This window comes from Podarcis tiliguerta, assembly GCF_965153285.1.
Source record: "Podarcis tiliguerta genome assembly, chromosome: 10".
NCBI classification, from domain to species: domain Eukaryota; kingdom Metazoa; phylum Chordata; class Lepidosauria; order Squamata; family Lacertidae; genus Podarcis; species Podarcis tiliguerta.
In genome coordinates this window covers 21,075,517-21,088,928 of record NC_139543.1, presented here as the reverse complement: position 1 = coordinate 21,088,928, position 13,412 = coordinate 21,075,517, and the positions used below count along the sequence as shown (strand labels likewise).

The 13,412-nt window shown below is 42.6% G+C and overlaps 1 protein-coding gene across 1 annotated transcript in view; it reads right to left on the bottom strand.

The window, feature by feature from the left end:
- The window catches only part of CTTNBP2 (cortactin binding protein 2), a 121,206-nt gene that overhangs the window by 81,199 nt on the left and 26,595 nt on the right, over positions 1–13,412 (bottom strand).

Here is a 13,412-nt window from a genome sequence, read left to right as displayed (position 1 = left end):
TTACTTCAGTATTTTTAACAATACATAAGCCAATGCATTTTGAGAATAGCCATGTTTTATGCCAGCGGTCTAAATTAAATCTTATTTCCAAGTAACACCACAAAATAAATAATATATATATATGGCCTTTATATATGCCTGAGAGAAATCAATTATTTAACATTTAGGTTTATTAAGTGCAGTTAATAAGATGTGGCCATTTTAGCTTTCTTCCCATCTCCTAGAATTCTCTCTTTGCTGCTGCTACACACAACTATAAAGGTTATGTAGATGTTTTGTTGCTTGTTACCAAACCTATGATCAGAAACGTGGGAAAAGAATATCATTTGAGAAACTCAACACAAACAGTTATCATAAGACTGTTATGTTCAAAAATAAAGGATGCTGTGTGTTTTGTTTTTTACTCCCCTTCCTTTTAAGTAGTTACAAACCCCGTCAAAGTGCTACAAGTTCCTGAAGGCAATGGGTGCAAAAAGCCTGATTGCTTTGGAGGGCAATGGTCACCTGCCACTATGTACACATCATTTAGGGCTGGCACAAGATATTGCACTGCTGAAACCCCTTTTTTGCATCTCCCTTGTCTCTGCTGTTCCTCTTCTCTTCCTAGTGATGGTGCTTTAGCAACAGCATCAGGAGCGAAGCCCCACCTCCACCTCCCTGTCTCTCTAGAAAGGACCTGGGGGTGGGGTCCTTCGCGAGTGAAGCATTCTGGGTGCGGAAGTCATGAAAGCACCAGTAGTTTCCTGCGGCAGCTGATAATCCCTAATATTGGGGGCGGGTGAAAGTTACAGTAACTTTAAAACCCTCCCCCTAGAGTTGGGCGGCATCTAACCGAAGAATGAATCATGGCTCAAAAATAGAAATGCAGCTTTAAAAAGAAGCCAAATGCTATCACAAATAGCCTCAAAAACTGAAGGTAAGAGTGATGATTAAGCGTGAAATCCAAAATATATTATGGGAAGTGGAAAAGAAGCATTAATTATTTTTGCCTTCTTTCAAGGCCTGAAAAGCAGGTGGCTTCAAAAACAGGCCAAATGAAGAGAAACTCATCATTTTAGAAATGTCAGCATGAAGGAAAGGCAGTGCTAAGTGGAAGCAGGCCATTCCATAGTTAACTGAGTTCTATTCAGGCATTAAACGACATCAGCAACAAGGGTTCCAACAGTGGCTTCCAACCATTGGCCCCATCCCTACCATCATGCCTCTGTCAAACATCTGTAGAGCACATCTGTAGAGAGAAGCAAAATCTACGATTGTAGGTTCCTCTGCTATTTCGAACCCTGTTTGAGCTATAATATGAGACTCCACACCGGAGCTCCACTTCTTCAAATTTCTTGTAACTTCTCTTGAGAGACACAGCTCTGGTCAAGATCCATTGATCTACTTCAGGATATTAGAACTCAAAGTGAAACCCCATGCACAGTTGCATGGAAATAAATCCAATGGAAGACCATGGGACTCTTTTGCGATAATTATATTTTATATTCTTTATTGAAAAATAAAAAATTACAAAATACAAGTGCACAGAATAAGACACAAAAAAGAAGAAACAAGAAGTAGCAGCTATGTAGGGGGGGGGGAAAGGAGATGTTGTGCACATTACAAAAAAGGTACTTAACTGCTGAGTAAATATGCATGGGATTATGCTTGGGACTTTGTAGGATAAACTCTTGCTAGCCCTGAGAATTCTCCCAGAGCTTGTGGTATCCAGTATTCACTAGGACTTACTAGCATCCAAGACCTACAGCCTGTTGCTAGTCATCCTCTGCTACAGACTGCTTCCCACCAGATCTTACCTAGAACCCTACAGGCTATTAGCAGGACAAGATCACATGGGTGACAAGAAAAAATGGGGATTGTACAGCCTATAGAAACTTTTGGAGTAACCTGGGCAATAAAGATATCCATCTTTCCTGAAAAGCATCTCACATTCACAGCTGGGTGCTACAGTGATAAACCAGAAGCACGGGAAGTTCTTAATGACCTTAAAGAGAAAATCATGCACTGCTGGCATCTGCGTATAGAAACGAAACTAACACATTTTTACAGCACTCTGCAGATTTCATCACTTAACATATGGTAAAGAGTGTAACATTTCCTTGATTCTTTTTTAAAGTCACAAGCAAAAAGCACATTATATTTTTTTAAAAAAATAATTAACAGAGCTTTTGCATGGAGAGAGAAAAGTGCATTCTCCTTTTCAAACGACTCAAACATTCCTCTTTTTTGAATGCCAAGATCCAGGCACAGCATTTCCCTTCGAGGCCAACAGACAAGTTTAGAAGGAGTCCGTGGAAGTTTCCTTAAACGTCACCACTACAAATAGCCAAAGGAACATTTTCTAGTGAAAACATGTTGATTTTGTCTTTTTATAGCAATGATACCTTTGGCTGGGCTCTAGAGAAAGCCAGTTTTATATGACTCACAGACACCTGGCGTTTCTAAAATCCAAAACTTTCCTCACCACCCAAGCATGCCAATCCGATCCCCAACATACTTGCTGCCAAGGGCACTGTATGGGAGTGTGACCAGCAATACAGTATGTCAAAAGGTCATGACATTTATAAGTGCACATGTGCATATTTAGTCTGTGTGGACAAACACACACAACGCTGGGCATTTGAGAAGTATTTCAGTCGGGGGCTAAAATACGTATGATTTGGCAACATAAAAGATAAGCAAATATCAGCCAAACATAGCACATTTCTCTTAATAATGTTCCTTGATTCGAGGTGTAAACTTCTCACTTCACTCATAATCATAACTGTTTCCTGACCAAGAAGGACTGACTTAAGGCATATTGCTCCCTGAGATGGAGAACTCCCTAGTCCACATATAGTATCCAACCAGACTGGAGACTGAACACACTCAGTGGTGTGTGGTCAGTGGATTTGGGGAACTAGGCTAGTGCCCTAAATGTTCCCCTGGCACCTCCTTCCCGAAGCCCAGGAAGCTTCTGCCCAGCTTAGGGATAGAGTCGCGATGCTCACATGTGCAACATTGGAACGTCCCCTTCCCCCACTCTGGCCCTAACTGTTCCCTTATGAAAAATTTCACCACATGCCACTGAACACACTGGTCATGGGACAGTATTCTCTACTGGGCCTGGGGGCAGCAGAATAGCTTAGAGAGGATGGGGAATGTTGACAGCCCCCTGTCTCAAGGCATTTGCTACATGGTGCTACTGCCTTACTCTGCCTGATATGGGGCAAGCCCTTGAGACTATGGCAAGGAGTAAGGTAAAGGTAAAGGGACCCCTGACCATTAGGTCCAGTCGTGACCGACTCTGGGGTTGCGGCGCTCATCTCACTTTATCGGCCGAGGGAGCCGGCGTACAGCTTCCGGGTCATGTGGCCAGCATGACTAAGCCGCTTCTGGCGAACCAGAGCAGCACACGGAAACGCCGTTTACTTTCCTGCTGGAGCGGTACCTATTTATCTACTTGCCCTTTGATGTGCTTTCGAACTGCTAGGTTGGCAGGAGCAGCGACCGAGCAACGGGAGCTCACCCTGTTCTGGGGATTCAAACTGCCAACCTTCTGATCGGCAAGTCCTAGGCTCTGTGGTTTAACCCACAGCGCCACCCATGTCCCAGGAGTAAGGTAAGATGTCTTATTTCCCTCAGAAGCTGTCTGTTTCATGGCAAACTTCCCCAATATAATGCCCTCCATTGGTTTGGGACAATTCCCACCTTCCACATACGGTATCACTAACGAAGAGGGTTGATAGGAATTATAGTGTGGCAACTTCAGGTGGCTACCAGGTTAAGGAGCTGGGCTTATCTCCTCTTCCCTCAGTCCAACACATAGACATTCAAAGCACTCAGCTCTGAAGATCAGAAATTGCTGTGTTTTTTTTAATAAGTTCCCTCCTCACTCCCACATCTTAAAGCCTGCTCTTATAAATAAAAGTTATATGAGCTGAGCAGAGTCTTTGCATATTAAACTGATAATGCAGACACCCATCTGAAAAACATTATGTCAGAATAGAACATCGCCTTTTGCCATAAGGATTTACAAGCTGGAGATGGGAATCCTTCCTGTTCACAGATCTTTCCAATAAAATTTGTGCAGATTTTGCATTCCTATCCGGAGTTTTGATTCATAGAAGTTGAAACGTTCCCCAAATACATTGGCCAAAAAGATCTCAAAACAGGCAAGCGCATCTAGAGTCCATGGTTTTAGGGAATCTGGAAGAAGCTGTGGCAAGCTTCAAGCTCTCGTATTTCATCTTTCCTCACCCAATTCTTTTATGCGTGAGGGGAGTAAAATTTTCTTATTTCACTTTAAAACAAAAGAGAGCTCCACTTTATGTCCAAACCTAGAGAACGGTGGCTTGGTTCAATTAAAGTTAGTTGAAGCCAATAAGGAACAATAAGGGAGAGTGGATGAGCAACTTGCCCACAACTTCTCCTTATTCACCCAAATCCATGGTTTAGTTTTAAATCAGGGTTTCCCAAACTTGGGTCTCCAGCTGCTTTTGGACTACAAAAACCATCATCCCTGACTGTTGGCCTTGCTAGCTAAGGATGATGGGAGTTGTAGTCTGAAAACAGCTGGAGACCCCAGTTGAGGAAACCCTGTTTTAACTGATTGTCTGAACTAGGCCTTTAGATTCAGGTGGGTAGCCGTGTTGGTCTGGCGCAGTTGAAATAAATAAAAAATAAATAAAATTGTCCAGTAGCACCTTAGAGACCAACTAAGTTTGTTCTGGGTATAAGCTTTTGTGTGCATGCACACAAAATAAGTGTATCTGAAGAAGTGGGCATGAACCCGAAAGCTTATACCCAGAACAAACTTAGTTGGTCTCTAAGGTGCTACTGGACAATTTTTTAATTTATTTGAACTAGGCCTTGTACTGTTATCTCAAAACATTTTCTCCAGATGAGGCTAAGTCAACAAACTTTTACAGATGAAGCAATGGAATGAAGCTGGCTTTTTTGTTGTTGAAGAAAATATATCTCTAAGATAGTCAACCAAAGATTTCAACTAGGTTGCAGTTTTCCAGTTGCAATTGAAACACTAACTCAATTGATTAATATATTTTATTTCAAAATGTACGTTCCTTAAGGGAAGAGTCCCCCCCCCCATCTTTTTTCAAGATGAAAATATTGAAAACTTTAAGTTCCTCTATCAACATCCACCAATGAATGTTTTAACAAACTGATTTCCATAGCAACAAACTGTTGCTACAAACAGGCAAACACGACAACTGGCAAATTGAGGTTGCCAAAGAAAAATATCGAGGTTGCCAAAGAAAAATATTCTGTTCCAACATGTGTTGTTGTTGTTGTTGTTTAAGTAGAAGGATTAATAACAATAATCAGACATTTGCTCTTGTTTTGTTTTTCTGTAAGATCTTTTGTAATATAATAATTAAGTAATAAGTTATTATCATAAGTAATGTAATACTTTTGCCTTCTGTGGTAGGCTTAAACTCACTGGTCTAGTGACCTCATAGGCTCACGGCATGTTAGACTTCAGTCACCATCCAAAATCCTGCCAGGGCTTGACGAATTGTAGATTGCAGCTGTGGAGTTCTGGGTAAAGAGGAGCTGCTTTATTGAGTCCAACGACAGATTGTTCTCTGTGCGTAATCTACATGCAACACTCTCTAATACTGAAATGAGAGAAGAACCCAAACTCTGCATGTGCCCTGGAGCATCTCAACTAGCCAAAGTCCCGTATTCAGCGGCCAGCAAACTTTTTCAGCAGGGAGCCGGTCCACTGTCCCTCAGACCTTGTGGGTCTATATTTTGGGGGGGAGGGGGTTGAACCAATTCCTATGCCCCACAAATAACCCAGAGATGCATTTTAAATAAAAGCACACATTCTACTCATGTAAAAACATGCTGATTTCCGGACTGTCCGTGGGCCGGATTGAGAAGGCGATTGGGCCAGATCCAGCCCCTGGGCCTTAGTTTGCCTACCCATGGTGTAGGTATTAATATAACCCAGCATGGATACAAAGACTGCAAAAGATGTTAGACTCTTTCTAACAAAGAGTCACAAACCATAAGCATTCTAAAGCACCACACACACACACACACACACACACACACACCATAGAATCATAGAATCATAGAGTTGGAAGAGACCACAAGGGCCATCGAGTCCAAGCCCCTGCCAAGCAGGAAACACCATCAGAGCACTCCTGACATATGGTTGTCAAGCCTCTGCTTAAAGACCTCCAAAGAAGGAGACTCCACCACACTCCTTGGCAGCAAATTCCACTGTCGAACGGCTCTTACTGTCAAGAAGTTCTTCCTAATGTTTAGGTGGAATAAAGTTTGGTTGGCCACAATCAAGCAGCATTATTTAAATTATATATGGAAGATTGTATGCAAATAGCTCTCCAGCCCTTCAGGGTCAAGAGGCAACATAGATCAGTCTGAGCTGTGCTGAGGGAAGCACTGAGGGAAGACATTGGAGTATGATGGAATAAATAACAAACAAAAAAATTTCACAGGTCTAAGTTATTTAATGGGATTCCAGATGGTGAGCAAGAACACAGGGGAGTGAAAGACTGACTTTCTCAAGCACTAATTACTAAACAGAAGGTAGTCCTTCCATTGAGAGTCATGAAGAGCTAATTCAGTGAATAATGCCACAAAAAAGATTACATTGTCACATTCTAATGAATCCATAATGATCACTACCTCTTTGGTTTAAATTGACTATTGCTAATGCAAGTTTAAAACCAGCTAATCACCTGGTCATCTAAGGTATGAATGGCTTCCTGGGCGAACAGAGATTACGTATTTTTTTTGCAAAAGTTGGGTGTCTTCTTTGTTTTAGGCAGTGGTAGCGAATATGGGTAAGTGAGCTAGCAATTATCATGGGAAATATTTGCAATGCCCTCCCGCTGTCTTTAATAGCAAAATCAGGTGATGAGTGCCAAGAGAAATGAAGGCAAAATGAGACCATTGAGAAGGAAATGAAAGCATCAGCATGCTCAGGGGAACCCCAGGATTTGCAGAAATACAAAGAAAATCTGGAAAAGGCAAAACCATTGAAGAAAATAAAAATGGGAAAGGGGGCAGTGATTTGAGTATGGAATGGCTTGCTGAAGGAGGACATGGATGGCTGGAACCATGAACAAGAATACTCCAATATAAGGAGGTAGAAATAATACATCACAACATTTTGTTGCAGATCTCATTTGTCTTTACTTATCAGCAGGATCTCAACCATTATGCAGGCATTCATTATGGCAAGGATTTTATGGATTGGAAGCTGATGCTAATTTGAAAAAGCTAATGTATAATAAGTGACTATGGTCATGGCCCCACTGTTCAAGCCAAAATCGGGGCTTGACTTTGTGGTTTTAAGCAATCCATCTTTGTTCAGATAAAAGAAATGCCAAAAGAATGAAGCCATTATAAATAAAGAGGCAACTTCGCTTGATTCGTTTGCTTGGATTACCAAAAACTCTCTTTAAAAAAAGCTTTATTCCATTGCTCTGTACGTTAAAAGGCTTTTGCAAAGTGATTTGAAACAGGGAAATAAAAATGCCCTTGATTTTTGTTGTAACCCTAATTCCCCCCTCTTCTCCTCATCCTCCTAAAGGGGTGGAATATTCAACAGTTGAAACAGGGACTGGGATAAGTGGAAGGAGACACACGCACTGGCAACTGCTCAATGAGTTGGAGAGCCTTGTTAACCACAGGACTTGGCAAGGACTTGCAAATGCTTGGCAGCAGAGCCCACTGCAACCCCTGAAGGTCAATTAAAAGTGAACCTACTTATTGTGTGCAACCTGAATAGAATTTAAAGTCATCAAGTCTTGCCCCGGGGAGCCAAGTACTTGAGACCACTATACTCAACTCTACTGTTATAACAGAGACTGCAGGCAGCAGAGTAAGAAGTTTAACTAAGGTGCTATTATGAGGCAACCTGCTACCTAAATACTAGTTACTGTGAAAAGCTACGTTCATGGAGAACGATGTGAGCTTCTATCTCCCCCTTGCAGGGTAAGTTATTTCAGTAGGGATCTGCTTCTGACATCATGTTTTCCATAGCTGTCAACTTACAGATTTGAAAATAAGGGACCAGAAGCCTTGAAAATAAGGGACCTGCAGCCAAAATAAGGGACCTGCAGCCTCACCTGTTCCAGGCACTCCAGTCTTCCTGTCCTCCTGCAGTCTGGTCAAACTCATGCTGGTAGCTTCAAGAACACTGCCCAACCAACTTTGTAACCAGAGGTTCAACTGACTAGAATCTGAATCACATGCACCACAAGGCCTATGCAGCCTCAACTTAAGATGGCTCCCCGGCCTGGCTTTGCACTGCAAAGTTTGCAGCAGGATGTGCAACAAAATGGCGTCCAGCATTCAAAAAACCCCTTAGCTTGCATTAACTAGCCACACACAAGGCATGCAAGCTCCACCCCCCAGTCGTTCTTAGACTTCTTACTGGGTGAGCATCACAGCCAAGCAACACAGTTGGAGCCTCCCTCCTCCCTGGCCGGCAGAGAGGGAGGGAGAGGAGCTGCTTCCTTTGAAATTTAAGGGACATCATTTAAGGGACATTTAAGGGACATCTATCAATAAGGGACAGCAGCGGGACATGGCGCTAGAATAAGGGACTGTCCCTTCTAATAGGGGACACTTGACAGCTATGATGTTTCCTCACCTTGTTTGCATTACAAGAACGCAGCCTGAAAATGGCTGCAGACACTCATGTTTCCTGATCTGCCCAGAGACTCCCAAAAGCAAATATCTGGAGGCATATTGTTCTCTTACCCTCTGAATAAAGCATGACTTAGACTAAAGCGGCTGCCGTGGTCTTACTGACCCCAGTCTCCAAACAGCAAATCTCTCTTTAAAATAAAAATGATGCATGAAGAGGATAAACTAACAGCCAACTCTTGACAGCCAAGCTATGCCTGCTTGGGTGTTGCTCTTTTTTAACTGGGGGAGCCCTGCACCTCCTGGAAGTCTGTATTTTGCTCTGAATACCTTCCCCTTTACCAGTTTTTCTGCTTGCTTGCTCTGCCTATCCTGACATCCTAAACCTGATTCTCCAAAGACAGTCCAACACTTCTCAGCAGACTACTGTATATCCTAATCTTAAATTATCTCCACATTATCTCTGCTATGTAAGGAAGACTTGGCAAAGGTGATCCAGTGAGGTTCACAAGTCTTGTCCAGATTAACTCTAAGCCAGGCATAGGCAAACTCGGCCCTCCAGATATTTTGGGACTACAATTCCCATCATCCCTGACCACTGGTCCTGTTAGCTAGGGATCATGGGAGTTGTAGGCCGGAAACATCTGGAGGGACGAGTTTGCCTAGGCCTACTCTAGGCTGTTCCAACCTTAGCCACTAGGGTTGCAACTAATAGCGCTTCTGTTTCCCCATCACTGCTGCTCCATGCCAGGAAAAGCTACACCTGCTGAATATCTACTTGACAAAACAGTACTAAGAGCACAAGTAAGAAAATCAAAGCAGTGGTGATCTGCTATTCACCACACCACATTATCTACCTAGCTTAAAATGTCAGCAGTTCCATTTTTTTATTATTATTTAGAGCACTTATGAGTGGCACTCAACAGTGAGGTGCATTCAGATACTGAAATTACATTGTTCTTCCTGAGATAGTAAACCTTAAAGCAATTCTTACGAGTTGCTCTCCTGATACCATGTTTTCTTGGGAAGCAATTTCGACCTGCACTGCAGAGAACACTGAAGATAAACACTGACTGATTTATGTGTACAGTATTCATCTGAAGTGGAAAGGTTTACATGCGTGCCTGACATTTCAGGAGAAGAATTGCCAGCATTCTCTCAACCCACTATAAAGTGTACATATAAAACCTCATGACACCAAACTGAGTATATGTTACTTACTGCCTTAGGTTGGTTGCTGTGGCAAACTACTGCTTGATACCCAGAGGGGAAGATACAACAGGAAAGACATAAAACACCAATCCTGGTACAACTGTACTGGCTGCTGAATAGTTTCCAGGCCCACTTCAAAGTGCTGGTGTTGGCCTAGAAAGCTTTACATGGTTCAGGACCTCAATACAGTGCTGCCTCGGGTTAAGAACTTAATTCGTTCCCGAGGTCTGTTCTTAACCTGAAACTGTTCTTAACCTGAGACACCACTTTAGCTAATGGGCCCCCCTGCTGCCGCCGAGCCACCACTGCATGATTTCTGTTCTCATCCTAAAGAAAAGTTCTTAACCTGAGGTACTATTTCTGCGCTAGCAGAGTCTGTAACCTGAAGCGTCTGTAACCTGAAGCGTCTGTAACCTTGGTACTACTGTACCTTAAGGATCGCCTCTCCCCAAAGGAACCGCCCCAGACCCTGCTCTTGTCATTTGAGGCCCTTCTCTATGTTCCCCATCCCGGAGAGGTTCAGAGGCTGGCAACAAGATAGCAGGCTCCCTGATTGTGGAATGCTCTCCCCAGAGAGACTCGCCTGGCACCACCATTGCATGTCTTTAGGCTCCAGACAAAAACATTCCTCTTTGCCCAGGCCTATGGTTATTAAATAATGACCTGTGAAAGTGTGGGAGAGAGGAGTGTTATTATGATGACTATTTTATTATTAGGCTGCCTGTCAGTATGCGTTTTATTATGTTTTTATCATTGATATGTTTTTGATATTGTACACCACCCTGGGATCTTTTGATAAAAGGTAGTAGATAAATTGCAATAATAATAATAATAATAATAATAATAATAATAATAATAATGCAATACAGCGGTACCTCAGGTTACAGACTCCGCTAACCCAGAAATAGTACCTCGGGTTAAGAACTTTACTTCAGGATGAGAACGGAAATCGTGCGGTGGCAGCGGGAGGCCCCATTAGCTAAAGTGGTACCTCAGGTTAAGAACAGTTTCAGGTTAAGAACAGACCTCCAAAATGAATTAAGTTCTTAATCCGAGGTACCACTGTAGTTCTGTATTCTTTTAATAGTGAGAAAGTTATCACTCCCACAAGCAGATGTTGAAAAGCAGTAGTACCTACTCTTCATCCCAGTCACAATGGGGAGGCTGCAATTGTCCAGCTGGAACACACTGGGAGTTCATATAAGACAGGGATAAGAAACACAGTATGCTCCAGATGTTGTTGGATTCCACCACTCATCGTGTGCAGCCAAGATGGCCAACAGTCAGAAATTATGGGAGCTGGAGTCCAGTAACATCAGGAGGGAACCACATTGGTTACCTCTGATTTAGTCCAACAACTGGGTCAGCCAGAGACTTCTGGGAAGCAGAGCATGAAGGCAACAGTGCTCCCTTGCTAACTGACCACCCAGAAACTGGAATTCATAAGTCTACTGTCTCTGAACCTGCAAGTTCCACCCCGCCGTCATGGCTAGAAGCCAGCGGGAGACCTGAGCTCCATAATTCCACCCCCTCTCCAGCAGCTAAGTCACTATCAACACATCTTGTGGCAGAAAATTCTACCAATCAAACGTGCTTTGTGTAAGGAAGTGTATAAAAAGTACAAACCTTGGAACTTCTACCGATCAATTTTAGTGGATGACCCTAAGTTCTGGAACTGTACCAGAAAAATGTCTATTTATATCATGCTGTTTTATAAACCTAAATTATATTCCCATTCTTTTATTCTAAGTTAAATAGCCACAGATATTTTCACTCAGAGAAAAGACATTCGTGTCCATTTTGGTCTCCCTTCCCTGTACCTTTCCAAGGTCTACAAATTCCTTTGGGGGATGCAGCAGCCAAAACTATATACGCAACATCCATGGCAGCATGGATAAGGGCCTTATTATGCTAACCATACTCTTCAGCATGGAATCTGCATCCTCATTATGCACTGACCAGGCAATTCTATGCATGTCTACTCAGAAGAAAGCCCCACTTAGTTCAGTGGTACATATTCCCAGGTATAGGATTGCAACCTGTTTTCGCTTAGCCATCATGGCCTGAAGGTCTTTTCCCCAGTCAATTGCTACCAGTTTAGGGATAATGCTACAAACTATAGGTTGGATCTAGACTTACAGCACAAGCCTAACCATGTCTACTCAGAAGTACGTCCTACTGAATTCAATAGGGATTACTCCCAGCTAAGTATGGTTAGGTTGAAGTACAACTAACGTAGGCTGCCATCCTAATATAGGGTAGTATTCAATTAAATTTTACTCAGCGTAGACCCACTGAAATTAATGGGCCTTAGTCATGTTCATTTATTTCGATGGGTATACTCTGAGTAAATCTTAGCTGACTACTGCCCCCAGAGTCTAGAATTTACCTCTGGTCAAATAATATTGCTGGCATGTTTGATATGCATAGCTATAAGTGCAAAGTTCCACATTTTGACTGTACAACCTTTTTCATTCACTGTGTGGTTTCCTTTGTCAAAGGGCAAAAGTTAGTTGTGGTGTGAGGCAAAGGCAAAGTTCATACTGGCAAAAAGGCAGATTATATTACAGCAGGTGTCTTACAAACTTTGCTATAGAAAGTATGGCTTTATACTTGGGACATAGCATGTGGACGGTTTTCATGAAAGCTTTGTAAGACATATGGGCATATTTCCTTGCCTAAAACACTGCTCAGATTAGTTAAATGAAACTATGCCACTATAAATGGCAAGTGTGGAAAAACTCAAAGTATTCCCACCATTCTCTGCTCCAGAAAAAAATAAAAATTTGTTCCTGGAAGACTTTCACCCAAGGAAATAAAGTTGAGCCTTTTTACATTCACCAATTTTAAGTGCTTCTCTGTGCAAAACAAGGTTAAACATCCACAGCTGTGAAATGAACATAAATGCGTAGCAGAGGGCATCCTCTGGATGCATAAGGCCTAGGTTCAACCTCCTGCGTATCTAGACAGGCCTGCAGAAGATTGTCAGTACAGACCAGAGGTGGGGAACCTGTGCCTTTTCCTGTGGTTGTTTGCCTCCAGCTCCCATCAATCTCTGCCAGCATGGGCTATGGTAAGAGATTATACTTCAGCAACATCTGAATGGCTCTAAGTTAACTGCCTTAGGTAGACAACAGTGGCTGAGACAGCTTTTAAGGTTGGTGACGCTGAGCCAGGAAATGACGCTTTCTTTCTCTGACAACTATCTCGGTCTCACTGCAACAGACTGGCCAAGACAAAGGGGTGGAAAAGCCTGTTCGGAAATCTAGGTGACCTTGAGATGTTCTTCTGTGCTTGAGGAGCTTTTTCATAAAAGCAATTACCAACTGCAGTGAAAGCAGTTGCTTTAATATATTCATGGAGCCTGGAGCTATCCTATCAGAGAGGTTACAAATGCCCACTGCAAGGGTTCCTAGGAAAGGGAGAAAGTTTCCAAGATACACAACAATACATATTTATTTATTGTTACATTTGCATCCCTCCTTTCGTCCAAGAACCTCAAGATGGTGTACATCAGGGGTAGGCAACCTAAGGCCCGGGGGCCGGATGTGGACCAATCGCCTTCTCAATCT